Consider the following 16,364-nt stretch of genomic DNA (forward strand, 5'->3'; position numbering starts at 1 on the left):
AGGGGGAGGCAGTTTAGAGACCAGGATTACTGCAAAATGTTTTTTGTGAGGGTACCTGCCCTAGGGGACACAGGGAGAACATGTGAGGGTACCTGCCCTAGGGGACACAGGGAGAACATGTGAGGGTACCTGCCCTAGGGGACACAGGGAGAACATGTGAGGGTACCTGCCCTAGGGGACACGGGGAGAACATGTGAGGGTACCTACCCTAGGGGACACAGGGAGAACATGTGAGGGTACCTACCCTATAGGGGACACAGGGAGAACATGTGAGGGTACCTGCCCTAGGGGACACAGGGAGAACATGTGAGGGTACCTACCCTAGGGGACACAGGGAGAACATGTGAGGGTACCTGCCCTAGGGGACACAGGGAGAACATGTGAGGGTACCTACCCTATAGGGGACACAGGGAGAACATGTGAGGGTACCTGCCCTAGGGGACACAGGGAGAACATGTGAGGGTACCTACCCTAGGGGACACAGGGAGAACATGTGAGGGTACCTGCCCTAGGGGACACAGGGAGAACATGTGAAGGTACCTACCCTAGGGGACACAGGGAGAACATGTGAGGGTACCTACCCTAGGGGACACGGGGAGAACATGTGAGGGTACCTACCCTATAGGGGACACAGGGAGAACATGTGAGGGTACCTGCCCTAGGGGACACAGGGAGAACATGTGAGGGTACCTACCCTAGGGGACACAGGGAGAACATGTGAGGGTACCTGCCCTAGGGGACACAGGGAGAACATGTGAGGGTACCTACCCTAGGGGACACAGGGAGAACATGTGAGGGTACCTACCCTAGGGGACACAGGGAGAACATGTGAGGGTACCTACCCTAGGGGACACAGGGAGAACATGTGAGGGTACCTATACCCTATAGGGGACACGGGGAGAACATGTGAGGGTACCTACCCTAGGGGACACGGGGAGAACATGTGAGGGTACCTACCCTAGGGGACACGGGGAGAACATGCAAACTCCACACAGAAAGGCCCTTTCGCCAACCCCGCCTCGGGTATGGGCACTGACCCTCAAAATAACAATTCTCCCCGCTCTGCCGCGTAACAACGAGCAGCCGTGTGTGTGTGTGCGTCCTCGCAAACAGCGGAAATAGCCGATCTGCACGAGGAGAGGAACAGCAGCGCTCTCATCCGGAGGAGGGGCAGCACAAATATCTTAGGAGTAGGGCAACCAATAGGTCAGCTACGGCCCTGCTTTACGAAGTGTACACCCTTACGGCACGCAATGTGACCTCACAACTCACAATGACACCTGACAACACACTTTCGTGTGTCTGTCATTCTCCAGAACACTTTCTAAGCAGAAAATACATTTTGTTTTAGTTGTGTGTGTGTGTGTGTGTGTGTGTGTGTGTGTGTGTGTGTGTGTGTGTGTGTGTGTGTGTGTGTGTGTGTGTGTGTGTGTGTGTGTGGGGGGGGTTATTATGAGTCAGCAGATGCTGAGCTATAGTGCATGTCTGAAATGATTAGGATGACTCAGCATATCAGCGTGACTTACTTGGTCCTTTTCTGGCTGATAACACTTGTCAGGCATTTATTTAGTTCCATTAGTGTCGCCGATGCCTCGCGGTGAGTTAATGTGAATCGATGCCAAGTGGTTCCCACAGGGAAGACATACACCCGAGGCAATAATATGGGACATGATATTTCTAGTGTTCTGTCAAATAATTGACCGATCCATTCCATCGTCAGGTTGTGTGACACCAGTTGAAGTCTAGATACAGTATAGTATAGGCTCCTACACTTCCAAAACGGGTGTGTCGAAGTCCAGCTATGCCTGGGGATCTTTTTTTTATGTACGACAACCACACATTGCAAGATAACTACAAGACAATTATATACAAAAATATATGCTTTGCTTTCAGTTCCATGTCCGGATGGAGAGGAAGCTGCCAGATTACAACACTCGCATCAAGCTACCAGACGACGAAGAGCCGGATGCTCTGGATGGTGGTGAGTTTGGAGACTCGGGGGTTAAAGATAAAAGAGATGCCTAAAGAGATGCCTAGATATGACCTAAACCGGTGCCTACCGTGGCATATCAATAATAGATATGACCTAAACCGGCATGGTGCCTACCGTGGCATATCAATAATAGATATGACCTAAACCGGTGTCTACCGTGGCATATCAATAATAGATATGACCTAAACCGGTGCCTACCGTGGCATATCAATAATAGATATGACCTAAACCGGTGCCTACCGTGGCATATCAATAATAGATATGACCTAAACCGGTGCCTACCGTGGCATATCAATAATAGATATGACCTAAACCGGCATGGTGCCTACCGTGGCATATCAATAATAGATATGACCTAAACCGGTGCCTACCGTGGCATATCAAAAACACGTTTAAGCAGCTTTCTGCTTCTATACGGCCCGACGGCTTGGAATAAATTACACCTATAATAAGCCTCTGTATACAGTAGTAGAGATAGCTTTAAAGCACATGCTATAAAGATCGACTTCTTCACACTTAGTTGAGTTTTTAAAATCTGTGTTGTTATTTATGCATGTCCTGTCACTGTCTGGCCTTATTCACTGCCTTTGTTTTTGCTATTATTTTAATGTTTTATGCTTTTCCTTTCTCTTCTCTTTATTGCTCTGTAAATCACTTTGAGCTATACAAATACAGTTTTATTATTATTATTATTTTACAGTGCATGCAGTCTGTCGCAGGGTGCATTGATTATAACAGTCCGACAGGCATTGCGTGGTCAGTTAAAACTAACCTGCTGGTCGGGCAGGTTCAAACTAACCCGCGGCAGGTTCAAACTAACCCATGGCAGGTTAAAACGAACCCATATGCTTCCTGTGAGTTTAGGTTCAGGGTTGAATTTTGGGGATAGGGTGTCGGACTAACGCCTGTCGGACCAAACACGCCAGTCAGTCGCCTGAAGCTTTATCTCTCTCTGTCTGTCTCTCTCTCTCTCTCTCTCTCTCTCTCTCTCTCTCCCCGTTTGTTTTCCAGAGGACGAGAGCGATGACGACGAATCCAACTTCATCTCCCACGAGGCGCTGAAGCGTCAGTCTCAGCTGATCATCGACTCCAGGACCAAGAGGAAGCCCAGGAAGAAGTAGAGGGGAACGTTTTCCCCCCTTTTGAAAAGCACAAAAGTCAACCAGTAAAAAACACTAGAAGTGAAAGCCCTATATAGTGCGCATATACTGTCCTACACACTATGATTTGCAAAAGATCAGGCTATATATATATATATATATATATATATATATATATATATATATATATATATATATATAAATGTATAGGTGTATATATATCCCAAAGGTTCCACTTCCAAGCATTTTGCACACCAACATTGTCCTGCAATTAAGACATCCCTCATTAAAACACCTAATCATCTGATTATGTGACTTTTATTAATAATGTCATCAAGAATGAATCACCATCGTCGGACGGTGATGAGGACATCAGAAGTAATGAGGGTCTAACATGGTGTATAATATAATAATCTGACTGTACGCGGCGGTCTAACATGGTGTATAATATATAATCTGACTGTACACGGCGGTCTAAATTCTAACATGGTGTATAATATATAATCTGACTGTACACGGCGGTCTAACATGGTGTATAATATATAATCTGACTGTACACGGCGGTCTAAGTTCTAACATGGTGTATAATATATAATCTGACTGTACACGGCGGTCTAACATGGTGTATAATATATAATCTGACTGTACACGGCGGTCTAACATGGTGTATAATATAATAATCTGACTGTACGCGGCGGTCTAAATTCTAACATGGTGTATAATATATAATCTGACTGTACGCGGCGGTCTAAATTCTAACATGGTGTATAATATATAATCTGACTGTACACGGCGGTCTAACATGGTGTATAATATATAATCTGACTGTACGCGGCGGTCTAACATGGTGTATAATATATAATCTGACTGTACGCGGCGGTCTAACATGGTGTATAATATATAATCTGACTGTACACGGCGGTCTAACATGGTGTATAATATATAATCTGACTGTACACGGCGGTCTAACATGGTGTATAATATAATAATCTGACTGTACGCGGCGGTCTAACATGGTGTATAATATAATAATCTGACTGTACGCGGCGGTCTAAATTCTAACATGGTGTATAATATATAATCTGACTGTACACGGCGGTCTAACATGGTGTATAATATATAATCTGACTGTACGCGGCGGTCTAACATGGTGTATAATATATAATCTGACTGTACACGGGGGTCTAACATGGTGTATAATATAATAATCTGACTGTACGCGGCGGTCTAACATGGTGTATAATATATAATCTGACTGTACACGGGGGTCTAACATGGTGTATAATATAATAATCTGACTGTACACGGCGGTCTAACATGGTGTATAATATATAATCTGACTGTACACGGGGGTCTAACATGGTGTATAATATAATAATCTGACTGTACACGGCGGTCTAACATGGTGTATAATATATAATCTGACTGTATATGCGGCGTGTTGTTGAGTTGTGTGGATTCACGGCCGTATCCCCCCCCCCCCGCGACTATTGTTTTGAGTATTGATTTAGCTTAAAGGGACACTTCACCCTTTTTGCAAAAAAAAATATATGTTAATGACATTTAGAAGCTTTAGAACACTTTCCTGGGGGTCTTTATGTGTGTAATATGTGGTTTTAGATATTTTAGATTGTAGCAGTGAGCCTGTTGTCTCTGATGTCATGGACACTGGGCTCACTACCTTCCTGGACTACATGTTGTCTCAGTAAGACAGCTCTCCCCCCTATCCACAAGGAGGAGCAGTGCACCAAAGAATTATGGGAATTGTAGTCCAGGAAGGTAGTGAGACCAGTGTCCATGACATCAGAGACAACAGGCTCACTGCTACAATCTAAAATATCTAAAACCACATATTACACACATAAAGACCCCCAGGAAAGTGATCTAAAGCTTCTAAACGTCATTGACATATATTTTTTTGCAAAAAGGGTGAAGTGTCCCTTTAACTTAAGTTATTTATTTAGCCATGTTTTCCTCAAAACGCCTCGAGGCTATATAAGAACATCCTCAGCTCTTTTAGGAGACAGTAAAATAAAAGTCTCGTGTCAGCAGCAACAATAACCCAAATGAAAAATAATGTTCAAAAAACCTGGAAACAAAAACAAATCGCTGCCTTGACAGACAGCTGTCCAATATTATTATAGCAGGGTCAGAAGAATGAAAGACCGTGTGAAATATCGTATCGAAATCCATTGATTTGTAATTTGGTTGGTTTGTGGCAGATTTTTTTTGCAGACAAAACGTATTTCGGTCCAAAACACTCGCGGGATGGATTGAAAACAACTTGTATGCGTAAAATGTTAAAAGACACAAAGTGTGAGTGTTACATTTTGATCTTGGTGTTCGGGCTCTTTGCTTTAGACTCCCTGCTCAGCACATTACGAGACAACCAGAGGAGCGAGATGTATATCCATCTGCCTTGGTCAGCTTTGGTCAGCTTCTGTTGTTTTAAATGTGCTATATAAATAAAGTTTGATTTGATTTGATTTGATTTGATTTGAAGTGTTTAAAATCAGGCATTACGACAACGGAAAAAAATAATATATTTTTTTTTACAGTGGATGTATACTGTGCACACAAACAATGAGGTCACAGGGCCAGCTACAGTAAAACACCAGCTAGTGGTTCTCAAACATTATCTTCAAATAACCAATGTATTATTAAGGGTTAAAGAAGCCAAGGGATGTTGACGCTTTGCCCCCGACGAAAATGAAAGCCTGGCTATCGAGGCTATATAGCGCTATATATATGAACACATTTAGCTGCATGAGGACCAACTGGATTCCCCTTCAAAGTCCAGGCCCGGCCGCACCTTGAGCTGAGAACCACTGATGTAAACATAAACCATAGTGGTGTCAGGCTGCGGTCCATTTGGTTCCATCCGTACACTGTCAGAGTTACAGACCTGTGTTAAAACCCATTCGTAGCGTGCCACCGAGTGGCGCGCTACGAGCTTGTAGGTCTGCTATTTTTGAAAAATCGAAGAACCACTGACATAGAAACAAAAACAACAAAACTGTCAGGATGTAGAAGACATTTATAGAATCTGATCTCAGGTCAGAATGGGTTAAGGGTGAAAGGGTCCATTTGGTTTCATCCGTATATACACGGTCAGAGTTATAGACCTGTTCATTAAGGGTGAAAGGGCCCATTTGGAACCCAGCAACCAAAGGAACCCCCGAGGGTCGCTGGCTGGACCCCACTGTGAGAAACACTGGCCTATAATATACTCTTCATGGCTGACACGTGTTGCTGCCATGTAAACACACACTGCTGTTCCTTATACTAAAACAGACAGACAGACAGAGCCACCATGAGAAGATGAGAGTCTATAGATCTGTTGTCCCATGTGTCTCCTCTGCGTTCAGACAGAGCCACCAGGAGAAGATGAGAGTCTATACAGATCTGTTGTCCCATGTGTCTCCTCTGCCTTCAGACAGAGCCACCAGGAGAAGATGAGAGTCTATACAGATCTGTTGTCCCGCATGTGTCTCCTCTGCGTTCAGACAGAGCCACCAGGAGAAGATGAGAGTCTACACAGATCTGTTGTCCCATGTGTCTCCTCTGCGTTCAGACAGAGCCACCAGGAGAAGATGAGAGTCTATACAGATCTGTTGTCCCATGTGTCTCCTCTGCGTTCAGACAGAGCCACCAGGAGAAGATGAGAGTCTAAAGATCTGTTGTCCCATGTGTCTCCTCTGCCTTCAGACAGAGCCACCAGGAGAAGATGAGAGTCTATACAGATCTGTTGTCCCATGTGTCTCCTCTGCGTTCAGACAGAGCCACCAGGAGAAGATGAGAGTCTACAGATCTGTTGTCCCATTGGTCTCCTCTGCGTTCAGACAGAGCCACCAGGAGAAGATGAGTCTACAGATCTGCTGTCCCATGTGTCTCCTCTGCGTTCAGACAGAGCCACCAGGAGAAGATGAGAGTCTAAAGATCTGTTGTCCCATGTGTCTCCTCTGCGTTGAGACAGAGCCACCAGGAGAAGATGAGAGTCTACACAGATCTGTTGTCCCATGTGTCTCCTCTGCGTTCAGACAGAGCCACCAGGAGAAGATGAGAGTCTATACAGATCTGTTGTCCCATGTGTCTCCTCTGCGTTCAGACAGAGCCACCATGAGAAGATGAGAGTCTACAGATCTGTTGTCCCATGTGTCTCCTCTGTGTTAAGATGAGTCTCGATGCAATAAATCAAATCATTTGGGTTTGTTATAACCCACCCCGGATCTCTTTACATTTGTGACGGTCTGGCCAAAAAAAAGAAGAGAAAAAAAACAAAAAACAATAAAAGGCCATAAATCAAGTTTGCCCTTCACGGAGAGTGGTACGTCCCCCCTCAGTATATCCACTGATACTATGATGGTGGGGGGCATGAGGTTCAGTCCATTGTCCGCCATTGTGGGTGGGGTGGTTGGGGGGGGTCCAGAAACAGATGGGGTCTCGCTGGCTAGGAACAAAAGGGTCAGGGCCAAAGCCAGCGTTCAAGAGTGGCGGCAACTTCATGCACACGCACGCAGACACACACGCACGCACGCACACGCACACGCACACGCACACGCACGCGCGCACAAATTGCACCAAATGTGCTCACAGAAAGTGCACGGATGCAGACACACTGTGGAAAAGGCTTGATTGATAGACACCTGCTTCTGCACACACAGGGCACTTTGACCTTGAGGTTAGAGGCTGTAGATAGATGGAGCAACGGGAAAAGGGGGGGGGGGGGGTTGAAAAAGACCAGAAGTGTGTGTGTGTGTGTGTGTGTGTGTGTGTGTGTGTGTGTATAGGGGGGGGTGAGATAAAGTGAGTGACATGGTAAGATGCATTAGAGGGGAGCCAGACAGTTTTTCTGAGAAACTTATTGTTGAGTCGAGTGGTGCTCATCAAACTTTTTCATGTCACATCTTTTGCCCCCAAAATATTTGCACACACACACACACACACACACACACACACACACACACACACACACAATGTGTGAATCGTGAACATCTTTCACGATTCTTTACAAATAGGTCATAGTGCAGCACAAAGTGACACAATATGGGCTTGCACATCTGCTATTTTTGCAGAATTGTGACACACTCAACCCTCAACACCACTCTCCCCCATGCAGCGGACTATTGTATAGAAGGCCCACCTCCTTGTTTCCCTCTACACACCAAATGTCTTTGAGCTTGGACATCTGCTGTCTTTTCTTATTGTTCTCCCCAGAATAGGGATGCTATAGGTTTCTACATAAGGAGAGTGCATATTTTTGGATTATGAAAATGCATGAAAATCTTTTTTCTCACATACACGAATGGAGGAGGACCTCATTGCGAGATTAAAAGTTATTCAGTAAATTACATTCTATCCTTTTCAGACCTTTATTTGTGGCCATTTTGCCACCGAGTGCTTAAACAGTGCAAGTCTCTCAGAAAACGTAGAACACTGGCGTGGAATTCAGACGTGAAACTCGAGCGGTCTGGATGAGTGATGTCTGAAGGAGAATAGATGAGAAATATTTGGGATAACTCCCCGAATGTGCGCGTGTGTGTGTGTGTGTGTGTGTGTGTGTGTGTGTGTGTGTGTGTGTGTGTGTGCGTGCGTGCACTCGTGCATGTGTGTAGACAGACACAGATCCTTTACTCTCCTCCTCTCCACGCAGTGCACGCACACACACACACATTACCATGCACGCACACACACACACCTTACCGTGCACGCACACACACAGTCACACACACACCTTACCGTGCTCAGACAGCTATACATGCCCTTGTTAACCCATTCTGACCTGAGATCAGATTCTAAAAATGTCTTCTACATCCTGACAGTTTTCTGAAAAAGCTACGTTTCTATGTCAGTCGTTCTTCGGTTTTTCAAAAATAGCAGACCTACAAGCTCGTAGTGCGCTATCCGCTATGAGCTTGTAGATCTGCTATTTTTCAATAGCTAAAGCATAACATAATGCTAACACCAAAATGGGTTAACCTGTATGAAACGACTCAAAGCGAGAGAGAGAGAGAGAGAGAGTGTGTGTGTGTGTGTGTGTGTGTGTGTGTGTGTGTGTGTGTGTGTGTGTGTGTGTGTGTGTGTGTGTGTGTGTGTGTGTGTGTGTGTGTGTGTGTGTGTGTGTGTAATCGAACCAGAAATTGTAGATCTTCTATTTTCCACAAATGTAGTAATCCATATATTCCTCTGCAGTCTTCAGGAGGCCACAGCTGGTTCCTTTTTGTCCTAAAGCTCTGAATGGATCCAGAGATAAACCCTCAGAAATGTTCCTTGACCAAAACTTTTCTTCTTCCAGATCTCAAAGTTTTCCTTCCAGCCCCATGAACTACTCATGAAAATTCAGTTTTCTCTTTGTCTTAATACGCTCTTTGACAAACTACCACCAAACACTCCTTTTGATACCTAAACATGGAGCCTCCGGCACCTCACTTCCTGTAGTTTTATAGCCTTTCCTGGTACCTCACTTCCTGTAGTTTTATAGCCTTTCCTGGTACCTCACTTCCTGGAACTATTGCTAACATGCTTTTCCCCCACAGCTCCCCCTATGGGCAAACCTTGTCAACAGAAAATGAAGGACCTTATTCAACTACACAAAACATACACTACATTTCAGGGTTAAATATTCAACCATATTTTAACCAGTAAATTCCTTTGTTATCACACACTACACACAGTATATGTTATGTTTCATTATCTTTCATAATAGGACAGGAAATGCATTTCTTCACACATTTATGTGGCAGTGAGTGTCACAACTGTATACTGTACTTAAAATGTTAGGTACTTATTACTTCCGTCACTACGTCTCGGATCCAAATATTGTATAGGCCTACTTCTCATTAAAGGGATAGTTCCGATTTTTTAAAACTTAAGTTGTATGAAATACTTGCCATTAATATAGTGGTTGCAACTGTATTAATTGATTGCCAGAGTCCCGTGGTGGGAGTTCTGCTCTGGTTTTGGTGAAATATCAAGTAGTTCCGGTCATTTTGTGGGGGGTACTGGGGGGCCACGCAGTAAAGGTAAATTAATCCACAAAACTAACCATTTGTATTGTTCACCTATTTCTAAAATATTAGTGGAACTTTCGTTATTTTTTTACCCCTCCATCACACAGAACCATGTTTTTTGTGTCCATATCACTACGCCCAAAAAATAGTTCCATGTGATGGAGGGGTCAAAGTTGAACGAAAGTCACGCTAATATTTTAGAATATTCAGTCAGTCAGTCAGTCAGTCAGTCAGTCAGTCAGTCAGTCAGTCAGTCAGTCACTCACTCAGTCACTCACTCACTCACTCACTCACTCACTCACTCACTCACTCAGTCCCTCACCAGTGATTCCTCTCTGTTGACCACTAGAGGGCGATATTAGAGAGACGTGTGCTCACAAAGGCAATCAGACAGACCTTGCACAACATGACAGACGGATGGGGGGGGGGGAGGGGGGGTGAGTGGATGAAATGGGGTGTGTATGTGTGTGTGTGTGTGTGTGTGTGTGTGTGTGTGTGTGTGTGTGTGGGTGGGGGGGGGGGGGTGCAGCCTATCTACTTGAGAGGGAAGGAGAGACGGGGCGGGACTTATGGCTAATGAAAGAGTGTAAGCTGCCAGTCGATTGGCCCCCGTCTGTCAGCCAATGGCCACGAGGGGAAATGAAGCGTCTCAAAAAGAGATTAGATTAAAAGGAGTTAAGGAGGGAGGGGGTGTGTGTGTGTGTGTGGGGAGGGGGGGGGGCGGACTGGACAGATTTATTTCAATTTGGCAACAGGACCCCTTTTCACTAATGACCCATGGGGGGGATGGGAGGATCACTGTGTGTGTGTGTGTGTGTGTGTGTGTGTGTGTGTGTGTGTGTGTGTGTGTGTGTGTGTGTGTGTGCGTGCGTGCGTGAGACAGACAGACAGACAGACAGACAGACAGACAGACAGACAGACAGACAGACGGACCAATATCAGACCTACAAGCTCGTAGCGTGGCACTATAGGTGCCGCGCTATGATCGTGTTTTCAATTACTTTTTCAAATGTTTTCACATTTTTTTCAATTTCTTTCACAATTTTTCACATTTTTTTCACATTTTTCATTTAATCATTTCTCATTCATCATCATCATTTAAATGGGACATAACTGGGCACCGAGTGCTAATGTAGGTCTGCTATTTAATTAATAATTATCAAAAAAAGTGAACTCACAGAGTTCATGGTGAGGCTGAAAGCGTAAAGAGTCACCACAGCGTTCATGGCGTCAGCGTACAGGTTGTAGGAGGTGTGTGCACCGTCACTATATGACAAACTGGAGCTGTAGGGGGAGAGAGACAATCAGCCAAAGGAGAGTCTGAAAACATGACTAATATGTTTCACAACCGGTGGTCCTCCTCGGACCACTGGCTGAAAAACCACCGTTTGGCAACATCCACGCTTATCTGATCTGCACCAGAGACATTGTTGGGACAGAGAAGGATCTGCATCAGATATAGAGAGACAAGACAAGACAGAGAATGTGTTAGAAGGAGACAGAGAAGCAGCTTCTCCTGTCCTGTGGACCAGTGTTATTAACTTAAGCTGATGATTAACAATGACTAAAACTAAGACTAAATATACTGACAATCTTGTCGACAAATAAAAACTAGACTAAAATGTTAGGAAGGGACTAGTGGACAAGAGATCCAGTATAAGTCATTTTACACTTTGGTTGCAAATCAACTGTAGATTTTGTCGACTACAACCTTATGACGTTTAGTCGACTAAAACTAGACTAACACTAAGACATTCCAGGTGACTAAAATATGACAAAAACGAAATGAAGTTTCAGTCCTGCTAAGACTGAAAACAACACTGCTGTGGACAGGACGTCATTTCCACGTCCATATCTGGGTCTTCCAGACGTCCTGCATGCAGGCAGCCCACTGTGATCGTTCAGGTTTCACTTCCCCATTTGAAGACAATCTTGCTGAAAACCTAGTGATTCTAGGCTCTGGGCACACACGTGGTGCGTCTTTGTTTCCATTCCTATATACCAGCAACAAACTTTGCACGTTGTAAAGGGAGTTGCCAATACAGCTGCGGAGGTCTTGAATCTGTCCTGAGAGATTAAGTCCTAAAAAACTTACATCCTGTCGACACTTGGGATTAAAATGTGTCTTGCTTAATTAGTTAGCAATCTGATTTGTGCCAAACAATTTAGAAATGTAAGAATGCGGTAACAATTTGCACAAAAGATGCATTTTAAAGCCGAGTGGTGTAAGCAAAGCCTCGCGCCTTTTCATGCTGGGCTTGGAGGTCAAATGTTAGCCTCTCTCTCTCCAACGGGATCCAGAATCATTCAATCATAATAACACTCCTGTCATTTTACTATAGCAAGAGTCTCTGGAAATAAAAGGCCTGCAGGTTTCCGAGGCTATAGAGTCTATGTGACCCATGTTGTTATCCCAAGCCAAACTTTAAAAAGAGACAAAGTTTTAATTTGATCGCGTTTCAAAATAAGGCCCCCACCCGCACCCCACCCCCAGCAAATATAAGTCTTTTGTTTTAACCTATAGACTAATCCATAACCATATGGAGACTAGGTCACAACCACATACAGCCATACAGGGACCATAATTTGTGTGTGCGTGCGTGCGTGCGTGCAGTGCCGTGAACAACATGCGTGTGTATGTACACATATTCATGTAAATTAAAGCATAATGGAATTATTGTGAAGGAGCATTGTTCGCGTAATTACCCCCCACCCACCCACCCCTGCCCCCCACATTATATGTAATAATTACCCTCCTGTTGTAGGAAGTAATTATTACCCCTCCTCAACACACAGGCGTATAGCGTGCGACCCCTCGACACACACACACACACACACACACACACACACACACACACACACACACAACCAATTGTCTCTATAGTAGTATAGCTTCAGTTCGCTATAGCTGGTATATGTGGTTGTTAATCCAGCTGGTATAAAGGAAAGCTTGAGGGTCAACTCCAGTGTGCCTGTACTTAGCATGCCTTGCAGGGTTGGTGACCTTACAGTGTGAAGTATTAAAGTCTGTCTATGAAGACAGGACAACGTGAAGCGTACGTTGTATGTGATGACGACGAAGAGGACGCCTATAGCACAGTGGTGAGGGCGGTCCCTGTTGGCCAACAGATGGTGACTGGATGAGAGACAGCACTATACTTATCTGCACTGATGGAAAGTCATTCAAACCCATTCAGACCCGAGTTAAAAACAATCACTTTGAAAGAATATACATATTCAAAGATTTGCGCCACAGTTTTTTACGATTTTTCAAGTATAGCAGACCTATACATGCTCGTAGCGCGCCACTCGGTGGCGCGCTATGAGCTTGTAGATCTGCTATTTTTCAATAGCTAAATTATAACGTAATGTTTAAAACACCAAAAGGGGTTCCTGCCCAAAATGGGTTAAGTAACATTTTGAGGTAGTTCTACTTTACTTAGTATTTCAATTTTTCAGTACCACTTTGGTTACCAGTTACTTTTTAGATTTTTATTATTATTGCAAAACAATGAAAACATACATGAACCATACATTTCTACAAGCTCACAATGCATTGTGAGCTTGTAAGATTGGCTATTTTCCAAATTATTTGTGTACATTTTGAAATCTTGAAATGAGACATTCTGCATAAAGAGTATAACTTCTACTTTTTGGTATACTTTAAGTATACATTTTAATGCCAACACCTTTCTACTTTTAGTCAAGTACATTTTTGAATTCCGGACTTTTATACTTGTAACAAAGAACTATACTTGTGGCCTGAATATTAAGACTAGGTTTTTCCCCCCCCAATGGAAATATCCTACAAAACGGGGTGGCGTGTGCGTGTGCGGCGTGCACTCACACTGCCCCCGGGCCCGGGCTACGCATTTGACCCCGGACCACCAGTTGAAGATCATTGTAGACATGGAGGAATATCAGCTGACTGCTCTTCTTCCTCAGGATGAAGAATACACCCACACACACACACACACACACACACATACACACACACACATACACACACACACACACACACACACACACACACACACACACACACACACACACACACACACACACACACACACACACCCACACTTCGAGTATACAGCCTGCCGAAAAAAAAAACAATAATAGAAGACTTTCCGGAATGTCTTAAAAACATGGAACTGGCTAAACTTAAATAAGCGATTTAAATGCTTGTTTCAACACATCAGATATCGATTTTCTTTTCCCCCGTCATGAAATAAAACATCTGAGAGCAGGTATATACCCCGACCTTTACTTTTTAGATACGATGTGCGCAAATAGGTATAAGAATTGTGCCTCGTGGCAAATATGGGCCGGTAACCCGGGTACGGTAGGCTACCGTAGCGGTACTGTAGCCCGGGTACGGTACCGTAGCCCGGGTATGGTACCGTAGCCCGGGTATGGTACCGCGGGGCAGTGGGACCGCAGTTCATTCATCCACATATTGCACACGTATAGTCATGATAGAGCGGCTGTCATTAAAGGTAGAGTAAGTGATTTCACTCAAAAAACCGTATAGGTTTCGTTTTTGTCTTGGGACCCAAGCTTTCGTCCAATCAGGATAGAGAACCAAAAACGAAACCTATAAGGTTTTTTGACCCCCAGGGGTTAACTGGGGACTCCTTATATGGTCAGCACACTCTATAGTAGAGAGGATTATCACAACAAAACAAAAAAAATAAGTGATATTTGAATTAAGTGAAATCACTGAATATACCTTTAAATATGGAGTCATTGTACCATCACTGACTGTACTGTACAGTATATAATAAAGCTTGTGCTCAGCATTATTCATTTAGTACTCACAGTGTCAGCGAGCTCGGTGACTTTGGAGAAGTCTTTGGAGAAGAGAAGCACACCCATCTGGGCCATCTGTTGAACAGAACACAGCGTGTCAGCACATACAGCTCAATGACAACACACTTTATTATTATATTATTATTATTATTATTATTAATCTGTTGAACAGGAGAACACAGCATGTCAGCAGATATACAGTATACGCTCAATGACAAGCACACACACTTAATTATAATATTAATATAACTCCCTCAAGGACCCCTGCATGGGGGTCCACTTTGGGGAACCACTGCCTCCATGTTCTAGGATGATTCGGTAGTACAGCTGTACCGTCTGCCTGAGATTCAGACACACACACAGAGGGAAACATGGTCTACATGGTCTGTGTGAAGACCCTGAGATTCAGACACACACACAGAGGGAAACATGGTCTACAACTCTACATGGTCTGTGTGAAGACCCTGAGATTCAGACACACACAGAGGGACACATGGTCTACAATACATGGTCTGTGTGAAGACCCTGAGATTCAGACACACACACAGAGGGAAACATGGTCTACATGGTCTGTGTGAAGACCCTGAGATTCAAACACACACACACACACACACACACACACACACACACACAGAGGGAAACATGGTCTACTCTACATCAGGGATACTCAAATAGATTTACCTGTGGGCCACATTACAAAAATGGCAAGGGGCCAGGGGCCAGTAGATAAAATTACGACATTAATGATACTTGATAACTTCTCTCTTTCAATTGCTTTATTTTCGCAAAATGTATCAAAGTACAATGTGCATGCACACAATATGTAAATAAATAAATGTGTTACATTTTCTTGCATAAACACAAAGAGCTGTTTCCATAACTGCACAAATTATTGCACATAACATGAGTAGCTGTTATAATAACATAATAACATAACATGAGTAGCTCTTTGCCTGCCTGCCTGCCTGCCTGTCTGTCTGTCCATGAGTAGTTATTTGTCTGTCTGTCAATGAGTAGCTGTCTTACTGTCTGCCTGTCTATGAGTAGCTGTCTGCCTGCCTGTCTATGAGTAGCTGTCTGTCTGCCTGCCTGCCTGTCCAATTGTCCATGAGTAGCTGTCTGTCTGCCTGTCTGAGTAGCTGTCTGCCTGCCTGCCTAATTGTCCATGAGTAGCTGTCTGTCTGCCTGTCTATGAGTAGCTGTCTGCCTGCCTGCCTAATTGTCCATGAGTAGCTGTCTGTCTGCCTGTCTATGAGTAGCTGTCTGCCTTCCTGCCTGTCCAATTGTCCATGAGTAGCTGTCTGTCTGTCTATGAGTAGCTGTCTGCCTGCCTGCCCAATTGTCTATGAGTAGCTGTCTGTCTGTCTATGAGTAGCTGTCTGCCTTCCTGCCTGTCCAATTGTCCATGAGTAGCTGTCTGTCTGCCTGTCCAATTCTCCATGAGTAGCT

This window comes from Protomyctophum bolini, assembly GCF_963924005.1.
Source record: "Protomyctophum bolini genome assembly, chromosome: 12".
NCBI classification, from domain to species: Eukaryota; Metazoa; Chordata; class Actinopteri; order Myctophiformes; family Myctophidae; genus Protomyctophum; species Protomyctophum bolini.